Source organism: Elephantulus edwardii, unplaced genomic scaffold (genome assembly GCF_000299155.1).
Source record: "Elephantulus edwardii isolate Elephantulus edwardi_28Jun2011 unplaced genomic scaffold, EleEdw1.0 scaffold00208, whole genome shotgun sequence".
Taxonomy (NCBI): domain Eukaryota; kingdom Metazoa; phylum Chordata; class Mammalia; order Macroscelidea; family Macroscelididae; genus Elephantulus; species Elephantulus edwardii.
In genome coordinates this window covers 2,284,805-2,286,103 of record NW_006399958.1, presented here as the reverse complement: position 1 = coordinate 2,286,103, position 1,299 = coordinate 2,284,805, and positions in this window count along the sequence as shown.

Sequence of the window (1,299 nt, the reverse complement as noted above, 5' to 3'; positions counted from 1 at the left end):
TTCGTTCTCTTGGCTGTCCATGGGATGTCCAGTGTTCTTCTCCAACACCCCAGCTCAAAGGTGTCAATTTCTTTGCGATCATCCTTATTCATTGTCCAGGTCTCAGATGTACAGCAGTGATTGGATTGAATGATCACTCTCCTAAAATAAGTGTTGACTTGGCTAGGCCCGGCTTCTTAGCAGTTTATGTAATCAATCCTATTGTGATCTGCCCACTGCCTATATAAGGGAGTTAGGATGGAGTGAGACACCTTTAATAAGGTCATGGCCCTGATAAAGGGAGTTTCCTTGGGCTGTGACTAGCATCACCATTTATATTATAAGAGAGAAAAGGAAAGAAAATCTAACATAGAAAAAGGGACCTCAGAATTATCAAGAAAGAAGGGCTAGAAGCATAGTACGTCCTTGGGACTGAGGGAGGGACCCTCCACTGTGAAACTTTCAGATCCAAGGGTCTTCATGCCAAGACACATGGAGATGTCTCTGGGGATCTTCAAGGAGCATTAGACTCACAGACGTTGCAAGAAGTTAAGGACCTTCTCTCAGAGCCGAGAGAGAAGCCTTTCTTAGAGTTAGTGCCCAATATTCGGACTTCCATTCTTTTAAACTGTGAGAGAATCCATTTGGCTGTTAACCCCATCAGTCTGTGGCATTTCTGCTATAACAGGACTAGCTGACCACGACAGATGGTGTCTGGGGCGAGTCTTCCTCCCACCACATGCTTGCGGCCCAGACTTCCTGAAGCTTATCTAGAGCTTGGGAGCCACGGCCTTTATATAATGCTGATATTCTGTCTATCACTCCATCCGCCTCTGGGAAGTCATCCTGACATGTTCTCAGGAGTGACCAGATACCTCACTGGGGAGGGTCTTGGTAAGGGATACAAAACTCAAAACTCATAGTAATCTTACAGGACAGAACTGTTGTTGTTGTTATGTGCCGTCTAGTCACTTGCGACTCATAGTGACCCTATGTACAACAGCCCTAAACCCTGCTCTGTCCTGTGCCAGTTGCACTGTCTCTGACACTCCCATCCTGATTACCCCAGTCACTGAATCAATCCACCTCATAGAGAGTCTTCCCTTCCTGTGCTGTCCCTCCACCCTCCCAAGCATGATGTCCTTCTCCAAGGACTGGTTCCTCCTTGCAACATGTCCAAAGTATGTCAGATGAAGCCTCAGAATCCTTGACTCCAGGGAGCAGCCTGGTTTAACCCTTTCCAGGATGAATCTGTTTGTTTTCCTAGCAGTCCATGGTACCCTCAATACTCTTCTCCAGCACCACAGCGCAAAGGCATCC